This window comes from Oryctolagus cuniculus, chromosome 15, assembly GCF_051225735.1.
Source record: "Oryctolagus cuniculus isolate XC-2025 breed Fujian yellow rabbit chromosome 15, ASM5122573v1, whole genome shotgun sequence".
NCBI classification, from domain to species: domain Eukaryota; kingdom Metazoa; phylum Chordata; class Mammalia; order Lagomorpha; family Leporidae; genus Oryctolagus; species Oryctolagus cuniculus.
In genome coordinates this window covers 6,175,774-6,189,355 of record NC_142881.1, presented here as the reverse complement: position 1 = coordinate 6,189,355, position 13,582 = coordinate 6,175,774, and the positions used below count along the sequence as shown (strand labels likewise).

General features: G+C 54.2%; 1 pseudogene; it reads right to left on the bottom strand.

The window, feature by feature from the left end:
• Nucleotides 1-13,376, bottom strand: part of LOC100341903 (POU domain, class 5, transcription factor 1 pseudogene) — a 36,513-nt pseudogene extending 23,137 nt beyond the window's left edge.
• Nucleotides 13,377-13,582: the final 206 nt, after the last annotated feature.

The window sequence follows — 13,582 nt, the reverse complement described above, 5'->3', positions numbered from 1 at the left end:
GTGCATTACCATTTCTGATTATGCACTCATGCCTTTTTCATGAACCCTATCCTCTGGCCATCTGTCTAAAGAACTCCTATTTATCTTTCAAAACCCAGCCCAAATGTCTCGTCTCTGGGAAGCCTTTCCCAACTCCCCCTTTGTCCTAACAGCCTTCATGCATGAACCTGGATAGTGCCTGGCAGTTTGCTTCCGCGTTTTCCTTGCCTTGGTTTCAGTGGAGCCTGTAGAACCTCGGCTTTCAATACCTAGGACACTCGTGATCCTGCACCATTTTATCTGAGCTTTCGGTTCAGATCGTCTACTCCCCAGCAGGGGCCCAGTAATGTCTGTTGAGAAATACGAATGTATGAATGAAGGGGCACGCAGCGCCTCTCCCACCTGTGAGAGCTCTTACTAGAACACCTGTAGCCACAAAAGCGCCTGTAATTTAAATGACAGCTTAAGTACGACACAGTGTGCTCGACTCATCCGCTTCACTCACTTTCTTACTGCTCAGCAATTTTATCTTGTATTCATAAATAACGTCCATTCCTGGCTAAACATCTGTTTTAAAAACCAGGAGGGAAACTCGCATTATTGAGTAAATAGCGTTATTAGGCACGGTAGCCTCCGTGTTTTGCAGATTTGCCCGTGAAGCTTCTCGACTCCTGGCACGTGACGCTCCTGAGGTTCCTTGGCTGAACCTCAGGCAGTAGTGGAGCCAGCTTCTCCGGGTGAGGGTGAGCGCTTGGTGAGAGAGTTTGTGGGCGTCATCCAGACATGGCAGGAACCCGACAGGTATCTGTGGGTTTAACCGACTGAAGTTTTGTTAAGCTAAGTATGAAAACAGAGATCAAATAGCAGCACAGACAAGAGCTAATGATATGTGTTCCCCAAGACCTAGCAATTCCACTCCCAGGTGTATTCCAATATTGAAGCTCTCAGAGGTGCATCAAAAGATATGACAGGGACGTTGATAGCATCAGCGACAGTCCTGCCTGGAAACAGTCCAAAGGTTGTCATTAGGATGGAGAGATGCGTTGTGTTACGTTCATACAATGGGCTGTGACATCGCGAGGAGAAAAATGAACAGCTGCAATGTGGGACGGCGCAGCCAAGTCTCACAAGCACAACGTGACGGAAAGAAGTCAGGTGCCAAAGGGTGCGTAGGGTATGTGCAGTTGACACAGACTCTTTGTGAAAAACTTTATTTAATTTGAAAGGCAGAGAGATGGGGGCGGGGGGGTGTATTCCATCGACTATTTCAGTCCCCAAATGCCTGCAAACTCAGGGGTGGTCCAGGCTGAAACCAGGAGTCAGGAACTCCATCAGGGTCTCCCACACGCGTGGCAGGAGCCCTCCCCTGCTGCCTTCTGGGGTACCCATTAGTAGGATTGCTAGAATCAGAATGGAGCTGGAACTTGAACCCAGACACTCTGACGTGAGCTGCAGGCATCCCAAGGGTGTCAACTGCTGAGCCACACGCCCACCCACATATCAACCTGATAACAAGCAAACCAGTCTGTGTGCGGGTGTGAGCAGAGACTGGGAGGGAACACCAAGGGGCTTCTGGGATTCTGGGAGGCTCTTAGATGAGTGGTTACCAGGAGGGTGCACTTTGTAAACCTTGGTAAAACATACAAACACTGTGTGCTTTTCTGTATGGACGTCAATCGTCAATCAAAACTTAACAGCCAGCGCCATGGCTCACTAGGCTAATCCTCCGCCTTGCGGCACCGGCACACCGGGTTCTAGTCCCGGTTGGGGCGCCGGATTCTGTCCTGGTTGCTCCTCTTCCAGTCCAGCTCTCTGCTGTGGCCAGGGAGGGCAGTGGAGGATGGCCCAAGTGCTTGGGCCCTGTACCCCATGGGAGACCAGGAGAAGCACCTGGCTCCTGCCTTTGGATCAGTGTGGTACGCCAGCCATGGTGGCCATTTGGGGGGGTGAACCAACGGAAAAAGGAAGACCTTTCTCTCTGTCCCTGTCTCTCTCTCACTGTCTAATTCTGCTTGTCAAAATAATAATAATAATAATAAAAATAATAAAAACTTAACAAAAAGACAAAAGACAAATGGCGGGGTGCTCAGCGGGAAGGACCCGACAGAACCCGAGGAGCAGCTCCCAGCGTGCCGAGATGTAGGGAGAGTGAAACCTGCGCAGATAAATCACAGGTCCCTCACGAGCCTTCCTAATACCTTGACAGACTAAGAAGAAGAACAGGAAGTCACTGGGAAAACAGGCGGAGGTTATGAACAGAGTTTACAGAAAAGGAAAAGCAAACTTCTTTAAACATCGAAGACGCGCTTAGCTTCACTCGTGAGAAGGGACGGAGGCTTCGCTTTCCCCTCGCCTGCAGGAGGAGATGATATTCGCCTGGGGAAGCTCCACTTCCCACAGACGGGCCTGGGTGTGCCGATCGGGCAGCCCTCTGGGAGGCCCTGGGTGACATCTGTCACGACTGGGAAGGTTGAATTCCGGTTCCGGGAATTTGTCCTAAACTTGCAAGGTGATGTATGTGCCGGGTTATTCTCTGCAGCATTGTCGTCACAAAGGCCAGCGGCAGTCCAAGTCCATCCACGAGGCTGGGGAAGGGGATGATGCATCCGTGTGATGGGTCCCAGGGGAACAGGAGGGAGTCCGGTATGTAGGAAAGATACACGTCACCATGCAAGGAACCATGCACAGATATAGTGCTTTTTATGGAAAGGTGTGGGCAGGGATAATAGAAGAATCTGTATTCATAATTGCATCATCTACATAAAGACGCTGAGAAGAATATGAGAACAGTGTTAGACAGGGGCAGGCATCTGGACTTGAGGTTAAGACGTGGGTTAAGGCTGGTGCTGTGGCTCACTAGGCTAATCCTCCGCCTGCAGCGCTGGCACCCCGGGTTCTAGTCCCGGTTGGGGCACCGGTTCTGTCCTGGTTGCTCCTCTTCCAGTCCAGCTCTCTGCTGTGGCCCGGGAGTGCAGTGGAGGATGGCCCAAGTGCTTGGGCCCTGCACCCCATGGGAGACCAGGAGGAAGCACCTGGCTCCTGGCTTTGGATTGGTGCAGCGCGCCAGCTGTAGCGGCCATCTGGGGGGTGAACCAACGGAAGGAAGACCTTTCTCTCTGTCTCTCTCTCACTGTCTAGCTCTGCCTTAAAAAAAAAAGAAAAAAAGAAAAAAAAAAAGACGTTGGTTAAGACGCTGCCTCCCACGACAGAGATGCCTGTTCCTAGCTCCGACTTCCTGTTAGGGGAGATTCTGCAGGCCGTGGTGTCGGGTCCCCACCACTCCTGTGGGGGGCTTGGATCGAAGTCCAGTCTCCCAGCTCTGGCCCCAGCTGGAATTGCTGCAGGTGTTTGGAGAGTGGACTGGCAGATGGGAGCGCTCTATTTGTCCGCTCTGCGTCCCTCTGTGCCGCTTACATATTAATCATAAGGAATCTCCTGACAAGAGTGGGAGTGCGGTCCAGAGGGTAAGATGCAGGTGGGATTTTCCGTCCTGTATTGCGGTACCCAGTTGCAGACCCAGCTCTGCTCCGCATTTGGGAGGTGGGCTACAAAGTGCGAGTTCTGTCTGTCTGTCTTTCTTTTTTCTTTATGACTCACACACAAAAAATAAGAGTTTCAAAGCAGAGATTCTAGGGGATGGAGGGCAGACAGAGACTTCCCTCCTGGTTACCTGGGAAAAATGTTGATCTTTGTGAAAATGTTAGCTATTTAAATAATTTAAAACAAACCATCACAATTAATTTGCTCTGCATATAGTTTTTTTTTTCCTAAGATTTATTTATTTTATTTGAAAGGCAGAGTTATAGAGAGAGAAGGAGAGACAGGATGCAGTGGCTGGGGCTGAGTCAGGCTGAAGCCAGGAGCCAGGAGCTTCATCCAGGTCTCCCACATGGGGACAGAGGCCCAGGGACTTGGGCCATTTTCCACTGCTTTCCCAGGCACATTAGCAGAGAGCTGGATTGGAAATGGAGCAGCCAGGACTTGAACCGGCGCCCATATGGGATGCCAGCGTTGCAGGCACAACTTAACTCGCTATGCTACAACACTGGCACTTCTATAGTTTTCTTAAGCTGGTGATTTGACCACGCAGGATTATAGGGAGAAAATTTGTGTTCTTTGGTGGTTTTAGTCTTCTCATTAACAAAAGCGCCAACAGAAGTTGTGCACTGATCCAGGATGTGTGTGTGTGTTCAGTGGTTCTGAGCGTGGCCCAAGCCCGAGTTTCATTTCCAAGGACAGAGATTTGGTCTGCAGCTGAGCAGGGGGCACAGCCAGGAGGAGGTGTCTGGGGTCTCTCACTTGCAGTTTCGCAGACAGAGACCAAGGCTGGCAAAGCACAGGTAGCTGGCTGCAGGCCTCGGTGAGAGAAGTTAGTGAACTCCTCCAGTTTTACTCCTCATTGCTTGGCTATTTCAAACAGACATAGCTTGTGGGCAAAAATAATTCGGGGCAATTAACCTGATTTCCTCTGACTCAGCAGAGAAGCATGGCTCATGGCAGCGCAGGGCCCAGCCACAGCCACAGCCCAGAACGCTCTAGCGAGGGCGCGACTTCCTGGGAGAAGACTGGATCAGAGCCTGACCTGCGTCTCCACCTCCTGGCAGCCCTCGCGGTGCAGGGCCTGCAGGTGAAAGGGGCATTGCAGGCGAGGAGCACGGGCTGGCGGCCGGGAGCCGGCGTGGAGAGTGGCTGTTGTGACTTTCAGAGGACGGGAGGTGGAGGTGCCGATCGCCGACTGCTGCTCTGCGCACGCGCAGCCCTGGTGTCCCTTCCTCCCCTGCAGGGACCGCAGCACCACAGGACCAAGGCTGCACCCTCGGGACCTCTGTCTCTTTTATTTATTTTTTTATTTTTATTTTTTGACAGGCAGAGTGGACAGTGAGAGAGAGAGAGACAGAGAGAAAGGTCTTCCTTTGCCGTTGGTTCACCCTCCAATGGCCGCTGTGGCCGGTGCATCACGCTGATCCGAAGCCAGGAGCCAGGAGCCAGGTGCTTCTCCTGGTCTCCCATGCAGGTGCAGGGCCCAGGCACTTGGGCCATCCGGGAAAGGAGGACTTCCTTTGCTTCAGCTGATACCTTAGTCGGCTGAGGGCAGAGCCGCCCCGGGAGAACCAGGTGGGGACCCACGTGAGCTTCAGGAGGCAACACAGTGACGTGGTCTGCAGAGAAAAAATAAAACACAATAAGGACCATCTCATGCTCATCGGCCTTGGGAGAGGCAGACAGGGCGATGGGGTGGTGGCCACGCGTGGGCCCCTGTGCCTGTCTCCATGAGGGCAGGGTGGAGGCGGAGCAGTGGGAAGGCCACAGTCACAGACAGGTCCAGGCCCGCAACTCGGCTCCGAGCTGCCGCGCAGATGCTAACGTGATTCCGAGACGCGTCCTCCTCGCATCCGGGACCTGGGGCGCAGGGTCCAGGGTGCGGAGCTGGCGGCCTCCCATCATGGGCAGGTGGGCAGGCAGGCGACGGCCCGGGGCTCCCCGCTGGCGTTGAAGACCTTGAGTCCTGGCGACAGAATGCCTCCCACCGCTGCCGAAGCTGCCCCTTCGCGGCTACATCCTTGTTGCCTAGCATCGGGGTCACCGCAGAGCCCTTCAAGGCCACTTTTGAAAAAATTTCTCCCCAGTTGAGGCTGGCTGGATTCATTCCTGCCCGGAGCACAGAGAGAGAGGTGACAGCTGTCTGTCCTGGGCTGCTGCACACCTGGCCCTGGCACCGTGGGGAGCCCCGCCTCCCTCTGCAGCCCCGCCCACCCTCGGGAATGGCACCTGCCACGTGAGCTCTGCAGGGCCTGGGTCTGGCGCTCTCTCCCCGATGGGTCCACGTTATGACCATGGGCAGATCTTTCCCTTGCTTGTGTGTGTCCTGAGCTACAGAATGGACAAATGATGGTGGCCCTTTTTCTCCTCATGGTGATGCCACACTGGGTGTCCTCTGTCCCCCGAATGTGATAAATCTGTGAGACCAATATGATCATCACAATGAAAACCCACTGTGTTCCCAAGAAGGGCACGGCTCTACACTCTCCTGCCCCTCGAAAGGCCACTGTCTGGGAAGGTGGCCCCATCACTCTCCCGCCACCCTCCACTCCCCAAAGGCCATGCTCAGAACCCTGAGTGCCTGCAGCTCCCGCAGAGCCAGGAGCCCATCTTCAGTATGGTCCAGGCCCTCCGTGGCTGGCCCCTGCCACCTCCTGCTCTACTGCAGCCCCCGGCTGCCCCTCGCACACCTGGAGGGGGCTCCTGACACCTGGTACCTACTGTCCCTTACAGCTGTGTGGCTGCTCCCCTCCTCGGGCTCTTCCCTGGGATGTCGTCTTCGCTGGAGGTCCCCCCACGCCCTGTCTTATCTCCCCCTTAGCATCACCAGCTGGCTCTGGGTCCCAGGTGGAACTGGAAGCCGTGGAGGGCAGCATCCCCAGCACCTTCCACAGGGTCTGTCACACAGTGGACAATGAACATCCACGGGATAGATGGCTCTGTTTTGGCCATTCTTCATCGTCGTCATCGTCATCACCGTTTGTATGGCAAATCACCAAACCCACCGAGTTCTCGTGTCACGGGCGCATTTGCTCATTTTGGGCTTGGATCTGCAAAGGTGCTGACTGTGCACACAGGGAGCTGCTTCGTTTCTTTCTTTTTTTTTCTTTCTTTTTTTGACAGGCAGAGTGGACAGTGTGAGAGAGAGACAGAAAGAAAGGTCTTCCTTTTGCCGTTGGTTCACCCTCCAATGGCCACTGCGGCCGGCGTATCGCGCTGATCCAAAGGCAGGAGCCAGGTGCTTATCCTGGTCTCCCCCAAAATGGCCTCCACAGCCTGCGTGCTGCACCGATTAGAAGCCAGGAGCCAGGTGCTTCCTCCTGGTCTCCCACGGGGTGCAGGGCCCAAGCACTTGGGCCATCCTCCACTGCACTCCCGGGCCACAGCAGAGAGCTGGCCTGGAAGAGGGGCAACCGGGACAGAATCCGGTGCCCCAACTAGGACTAGAACCTGGTGTGCCGGCGCCGCAGGCGGAGGATTAGCCTAGTGAGCTGCGGTGCTGGCCTCAAGCTTCTTTCAGAGTTTCACTGGAGAACAACTTGGAGTTCTCAATTTTGGGTCCCCAAATCCACTGGGGACATCTTAGATGCCGCCGTGGGGGCTGGGCAGAGATGTGAGTCCCAGCTCCCCATTCCCCATTTCCCGAGCCTTTGCCATTGCTGGGATGGGGCCCTCTGCTGCGGCCCACGCCCTAGCCCCAGGTTGCAGTTCCAATGGGCCAGCCAAGCCAGGGGAAACCCCCAAAGCCCCTTCTCTCTCTCAAGCTCTGGGTGCTTGCAAATCGAAAGCCAGGTTGGCTGTCCAACGCTGGCCCAGGCATTGACTTTCAAAAGCTTATTTTGAAACTCAAAGGCATAAAATGGGAACCACCATTTTATGGGAAACTGTTGGGATTTCAAATATACATAAAACTCTCTGCTGACTTGCAGGAATGCAGGAGCATCCGCTCCATGCTGTCCTGTTTAGAGACAAAGCGAGAAGGCCAAGGTTGGGTGTAGAGGGCTGGTCCCTTCTGGAACTCCAGGCCTTTCATTCCCAAACCTGGGATTTTCCAGGGCCGGCTGTGGTGGCTGTGGCATAGCAGGTGGGGCCGCCTCCTGCAGTGCAGGCATCCCATACTGTCTAGGCTGCTCTACTTCCCATCCAGCTCTCTGCTCTGGCCTGGAAAGCAGTAGAAAATGGCCCAAGTCCTTGGGCCCCTGCACCCATGTAGGAGACCTGGAAGAAGCGCCTGGCTCCTGGCTTTGGATCGGCGCAGCTCTGGCCATTCCAGCCATCTGGGGAGTGAACCAGAGGATGGAAGACCTCTCTCTCTCTCTCTCTCTCTCTCTCTCTCTCTCTCTCTCTCTGCCTCTGCCTCTCTGTAACTCTGCCTTTTGAATAAATAAGTAAATCTTAAAAAAGGGTGGGATTTTCCCTCTGCCTCTGTGCGCTCACCGGCTCTGTGATAATGGCGGAAGTCCTGCCAGGTGGATTTGGTAGACGATACTGATTGAGTTCTTGCGTCCGGTACTTACAGGGTGACCTTTCCCCGCCACTTCTCCGCCACGGTGTGGTTACCCTGGGAGGGCGTATCACTGAACTTACTTCCTTTTTATTTTTTACTGGGTCCCCTTTCCCTGACGTCTACACTTCTTTCCCATCTCCGGAGTGTATCTTGCTGGATAATTACTTTTTATTTTTTATTTTTCATGTTTTGAGGGGCAGAGAGACGGAGAGATCCATCTACTGGCTCACTCCCCAAATGCCTGCAACAGGTGGGACTGGGCTCAGGCCAGAGCCAGGAGCAGGGACCTCACCCCAGGTCTCCCAGATGGGCGGCAGGAACCCAATCCCTCGGGCCAGCACTGCTGCCTCACAGGGTCTGGTCAGGAAGCTGCAGCCAGGAGCCAGAGCTGGGGTTCCAAGCCAGGTTCTCCGACATGAGATGTGGGCTTCTTATCTGGATCTCGGATAATTATTTCTGTATTTTTCCTTGCCCAGTGCTAGACACTTTATAACATTTTCACGTAATAAAGTCATTAACTTTTCTTCTTAATAAATATAAACCATTTAAATAAATATAAGCCATTTAATTAGTTGCTACTTCAAGCAAAGTAATATTTTACAAATAGAAATCGTAAGACCTCCTTGTCCTCACAGTGGGTTTTCAAAGCTGTTATAAATATATAATCATCCAATTATTACACAGAGGGCTCCCTCCCTCTTCTTAGGCTAAGCATCTGTGTATGTTCATAGATGGGTTTGAAAGACACGTTTCTGCCTTTTTCTCTTTTGGCTGAACAGATTTCCTTGACTGATCTCAACATCTATTCTTTTCACAAGACTGTCTCGTGGTGAGAGGTTGGGTTAGAAGCTCCTTTCAATTGATAAAAAGTCTGACTAGATTTCTCGGTTGTTAAATGCACATTTCTAGTCCAGTAGTTGCACGTTAAACACTTTGAAGGTGCCCAAGTTTGGTTTCCCAACAAGTGCCGTAAGCTGTACTTTTAGGGACAAATGAAGGTGACTTTAACAACTGCTTGCATTGCAGTAGAGAGCGAGAAACTGCAGCGAAGTCTCTGGGTGTTGCCCTGGTTTTCCCTCTCCCTCCTCTCCCTCTTCATGTCCTTGGGGCTGCCTAGGCCCCTGCACAGTGCCGGGAAGCAGAGTCTCTGGGCAGCGTGGCCTCTGCCCTCTAGGAGCCAGATGCCGAGGAGCAGGTAGGGTTAGGAAAGCTTCCCGAGAAGACCCTGGAGGCGAGCTTGGAGGGAGTGATCAGGTCGTTGAGAGCTAAGAGGGAGAAGGCCTTGTCAGCTTCTGACCGTGGATTCTGTGTGGGCTCGTTACTCCACACATTTATAGAGTCCCTTTGCTGAAGTGTCCTCAGATCAGAAGCACAGTTTGTCCCCTGTCCCCTGCTACCCCAGTGACGGGTACGGCCACTTGGCAAGTTGTAGGATGGTGTGTCCGGCTTCAAGGCTAGATGGGAAGTGTGCATTTGTGTTTGGGTGAGCCAGGGACTGTGGTGGGATCCTCTGGGTCCCCCGGGATGGAACTGGCTGGAGCAGAATTCTGGCAACAGAGGAGAAGATCCGGGGTGGGGAGCAGGGAGGGGCGGGAAGGGGGTTCTCAATCCCAGGTGACTCCGTAGGGATTCCAGGGAGGTGGCCTGAGAGCTCCGCGCCTGACCAGGAGCTGGCGGGCAGCTGGTGCGTGGATGAGCCAGTTCCAGACCCCCAGAGTCCTGAAGGGGATGTGGGAGCATCCTCGGAGCTCTCTGTCTGGTGGCAAAGTCATTGGATAATGGACTACTCCACTAGTCAGAGCGTAGTCCTGGGATTTTTTTTCCCACAAAAACATCAAAGTAGTTGGAAGCATCCAGATGTGCAGCAACCAGGGACAGGTTTGCGTTGGTGCAGGGAGGCAGCACCCAGTCACCGGAAGTGAGGATTGTGAAGATGGCAATAGACATGGAAAATGCCTCAATGTGTCTCTGTGCTGAAAAATGAACAAGAGGTCTGCACACCGAGATGACAGCTCTGTAAAAATAAGTGCATGCTGATAAGAACTAGAGGAGAATATATAAAAAAGATTAGAATAACTTCATGGTTATGGGGACAGTATTAGGTAGCTGTAAAAAGTCTCCGACAACTCAGTGACTCACTGCACGTGAGTTTTTGTGCGTAGTAAGTCCAGGACTGGTACGCAGGGATCCGGGCTCCTCTGCAGCCGTAGAATCCCCTCCATTCAGGGGGTGGATTAAGAGCTATGCCCTAATCATCTTTGGCTGGAAGCTTGTCAGACTTTTCTTTCCCTCACATTTGATTGGCCTGAATGAGTCACATGGTCCCATCAGATGCAAGGGGTCCTGGGAAATGTAGTTTTGTCCGGGCTGCTGCTTCCCAGTAACAAGTTTACCTGTGAAGTGGAATACTTCAGTATCTTTTAAACACTGTAGAATTTAGCCATCTGTATGGTACCCAGTGATTTTTTTTTAAATTTCTTTTAGGCTTTCTTTGGTTTCGTTAGATGTACTTTTAAAGAAACAAATAAAAACAACCCCATGCATTCTTTTATTTCAGACAAGTGAAACCGGTAACTGAGATGACTGGGGGCAGAAACGCCGGCAGGACATGCAGAGACGGACATCCGGGCACACCAACTCGGGCACGTCTGACCAGCACTGCCGCCGCGTCCAGACCTCAGCGGAAACCTCACCTGCTATGGACTGAATCGTGTCCCCTCCTGCTCTTACATTGAAGTCCTAGCCCCAATGTGACCGTATTTGGTGACAGAGCCATCGGATCAGCGTGGTGCGCCGGCTGCAGCGCGCCGGCCGCAGCGGCCATTGGGGGTGAACCAACGGCAAAGGAAGACCTTTCTCTCTGTCTCTCTCTCTCACTGTCCACTCTGCCTGTCAAAAAAAAAAAAAAAAAAAGGGAGACAGAGGTCCCGAGGGTGCAGCCTTAGTCCTGTGGTGCTGCGGTCCCTGCGGGGGAGGAAGGGACACCAGGGCTGCACGTGCGCAGAGCAGCGGCCGGGGAAGACACCGGGAGATGCAAGCCAAGGTGGGAGACCTCACGGAAGCCACACCTGCCCACCCGTGGCTGTGAGAACATGGACTTCAGTTGCCTAAGGCCCCCAGCGTTTTGTGTTGGCAGCCTTAGAAAATGAGCGCACTACGCCTCCCTTCCTCAGCTTTTATTTATTTATTTATTTATTTATTTATTTATTTATTTTTGACAGGCAGAATGGGCAGTGACAGAGAGACACAGAGAGAAAGGTCTTCCTTTTCCGTTGGTTCACCTCCAATGGCCGCTGTGGCCAGCCTACCGCGCTGATGCGAAGCCAGGAGCCAGGTGCTTCTCCTGGTCTCCCATGTGGGTGCAGGGCCCAAGGACTTGGGCCATCCTCCACTGCACTCCCTGGCCACAGCAGAGAGCTGACCTGGAAGAGGGACAACCGGGACAGAATCCGGCGCCCCGGCTGGGACTAGAACCCGGGGTGCCGGTGCCGCAAGTGAGCCATGGTGCCAGCCTATTTTTTATTTTTTAAAAGATACATTTTGATTTATTTGAGAGAGATAGAACCAGAGAGAGAGAGAGGTCTTCCATCCACTGGTTCACTCCTCAAATGTCAGCAATAGCCAGAGCTGAGCTGATCTGAAGCCAGGAGTCAGGAAGTTCTTCGGGTCTCCCACGCGGGTGCCGGGGCCCAAGGACTTGGGGCATCCTCCACTCCTTTCTTAGGCCATAGCAGAGAGCTGGGTGAGAAGTGGAGCAGCCAGGACTAGAACCAGTGCCCATATGGGATGCTGGTGCCGCAGGCCAGGGCTTTAACCCATTGCACCACAGCGCCAGCCCCCCTTCATCAACTTTTATCAAGACCCTTTGTTCCTTAAAGCTCAGATGAGGGACCACGGGGAAGCCACACATGTGTCTCTCCTCCAGGCTGTCTGCGCCCCGGTCTGACTCTGCCCCCACTGCTCATGGAACCCACCTGTGACGCCATCTCCTTATCCAGGAGGTGGAGCCCCCAACAGAGGGGCGGTGTCTGTGCTCGGTCAGTGAGAAATGGTAGATCATAATGTCCTGTGTCTTGTGCTCTGTCCGTAAGTGGTTGGCAGCTGCAGGAGGAACACACGTGTCCCGCAACCTCCGCAGAGGCGGTGGCTTGTCACTATGACCGGACAGCTGGCCGCGGCGGTCTCTGAGCCACGGGGCGGTGTCAGAGCCTCCATTTAAGCGTTTTAGTGCAATTCTAGAGAAAGAGGGTTCTCTCCTTACTGCGCTGCCTCGCCAGGCCTGGCTCAGAGACTTGCAGGCTTTGGATTTTTTTTTTTTTTAAATCTTATCCATTGTGTCTCAGGCTTCTTAATGTGAGGGTTAGAATCAAGAGCATGATTGAACTGTGCCTTCCCTCCCTCCAGCTCCCCCAAAACTCCTCACCCCACTTTGTGTTTCCAGTTCCTGTCTCAGTGAATGAAGAACTGGATCCCCACAGCCCCGCGCAGACTCCAAGCTCCGTTTCCCTGGTCTCCCCTGACCTCTGCCCCCTGTTCCTGGGACGGGCAGGCAGTTCATTCTGAATGCATGGGGGAGCCCAGAGTGGGGGCAGGCACAGAGCGGAAGGCTTCCCCCCGCCCAGGAAGGGGGCTGGGGAGCACAGCATATGGAAAGCGGGGCTGCCGTAGCCTGGGGTACCGAAATGGGGCCCTGGTACCAGAGGAAAAGACACAGGGCCCTTGAGGTGGGAGGCCGGGCAGCCTCAAAGTCCTCTCTCTGGGAGAGTTACCGCTTGCTTGTTGGCCCTTCTGACGCCCGCCACAGAAGCGCACTGGGACCGGTTCCTCTGTGAGCCCCAGCTGCTGGGCGACGCGGCTGATCTGCTGCGGCGTGGTTCCTGGCACGGCGGGAACACGCTCTCCACGTCGCCCGTCACTCGGTTCTCCAGACTCGTCTGCTTTCTCTTCCAGGCCTGCACCAGCGTCTCTGCCCTGCAAACCTCCCAAGGTTCTTGTTGCCGTCAGCTTCTTCCACCCACTTCTGCCCCAGAGGCCGCAGCTTACACAGGTTCCTGAAGCGGAGCTGCAGGGCCTCCAATCAGCAGAGGGTTGTCTGGCTGATCACCTTTCCAAAGAGAGCCCCCAGGCTGAGCCCCGCTCGCCCGGGTGGATCCCAGAGTGCACCTCTTCTGCTTCCGGAGCTTGGCAAGCGATCGAGTCCTGTCTGCTGCGCTTTGACGTCCTGGGACTCCTCAGGGTTTTGCTCCAGCTTTGCGGCACCAGGTGGGGCAGCACAGGGCTCAGGGGAGGCCCCCTGGGAGATGCTCCCCACGCTGACCCCTGCCTTGCCCTCGGGCTGAAAGGTCTCCATCTCCACCTGCACCTGCACCTGGGAATCCCCCACGCCCGGCCCAACGCCCAGCCCCGTAGCAGGCCCGCAGCAAGGGCTGTGGACCCTCGGCTGGCTTGGGCCTCCTGGCCAATCGCCACCAATGCCCAGTGAAGTCTTCAGCCAGGTGTCCTGCCGTGTAGAAAGGGGGTACCCCGAGCCGGGATCCAGGTGAAATGGGAATTTTT